Below are 1676 nucleotides of genomic sequence, written 5' to 3'. Positions count from 1 at the left end.
CTCCCCCACGTGCACTGTCTCTCTCTCTCTCTCAAAAATAAATAAACATTAAAAATTTTTTTTAGGTGGTGTGTAGGTGTGACTAATAAGATCAAGGGAGATTTCTGATGGGGTTGAGGGGTGCTGGTAATGTTCTTTTTTTGGCCTGGATGGTGGCTACATAGGTGTGTTCACTTTGTGAAAATGTATTGATTATGATTTATATGCTTTTCTTTGTATATTTAATCTTTCCAATAAAAAGGTCTACTTTGCAAAATGAAGAACAAAAAAGCTTATTTACAGTATGATCCCAATTTTGCTGAAAAATTGTAGACATTTAAAAATTTTTAATAATGTAAAGATAATATGGTAAAATGTTGATAATGTTTACCTCTCGGATATAGGATTATTGAATGAATTTTATTTTTTGTGAATTTACATAGTTTTCTCAATTCTCTATAATACATAAGTATTAATTTGTTAATTGGAAAAGAATGAAATAAAAATAACAACATTGAGATACTATTTTTCCTTTGCTTATCATATTGTCGAAGACTAAAAAAAGAAAAGAGCATGAGGAATTGTCACCCTTATACCTTTTTGGTAAAAATTATAAACTGAGGCATATATGATTTATTAAATGTGTCCACCATTACACCCAATCAATTCTGCCCCCAACAATTTATCCCAAGACAATCGATGGACAAATAGGTAAAGATCTTTATGCAAGGATGTAAATTTTAGCTGTTTATAAGAGTTAAAATGCAAACTATTGAAATGTCCATTAAAAGGATATTGATTCAATACATTATGATATATATTCAGAATGGAACACTATACAATCATTGAAAATGAACACTCTCATCTATATTATTATGCTTTTGGGTTATAGAACAACATGTATAGTTTGATCACATTTTGATGATTATAATAAATATAGATAGAGATAGAGATAGAGCAATAATGGTTATATCTGGATGGTGAAACTGTATGATTTTTACTTTTTCTCTGTTCTTTTTAGTATGTCGTCTTCTCTTTTATAACTGTATTAACCTACCTGGGCTGCTAAAACAAAATAAATAGACTAGGTGACTTACACAGCGGACATCTATTTCTCCCAGTTCTGGAGGCTGAGAAGTCCAAGACTAAGGTAATAGGTAAAAAAAACAAAACAAAACAAAACAAAAACAAAAACAAAAACATCAATAATAATCGACTCGTGGGAAGGTTCTCTCTCTTCCTGGCTTGTAGACAGCCACTTTTCGCTGTCTTCACGTGAAGAAGAGAGTGAGGGGGAGAGAGTAAGCACTAGAGAGCAAGTTCTGGTCTCTCTTCCTCTTATGAAGACATTACTTGCATCATTGGGGCCCCATTCACCCGACCTTATCTAAACCTAACTACCTGTCAGGGTGCCAGGGTACCTGTTAGGGTGCCTAACTCAGTTAAGTGTCCAACTTTTGATTTTGGCTCAGGTCATGATCTCACGGTTTGTGGGATCAAATCTCACATCAGACAGTTCGGAGTCTGCTTGGGATTCTCTCTCCTCTCTCTCTCTCTGCCCGTCCCCCCGCTCACGCTCTTTCTGTTTCAAAATAAGTAAATAAACCTAACTACCTGTCAAAGGCCCTATCACCAAACACCATCATAATGTGGGTTAGAGCTTTCACATATGATATCTGTGGGACACAAACATTCAG

This window comes from Panthera onca, chromosome B4 (genome assembly GCF_046562875.1).
Source record: "Panthera onca isolate mPanOnc1 chromosome B4, mPanOnc1 haplotype 2, whole genome shotgun sequence".
NCBI lineage: Eukaryota > Metazoa > Chordata > Mammalia > Carnivora > Felidae > Panthera > Panthera onca.
This window is presented reverse-complemented; position numbering follows the sequence as displayed.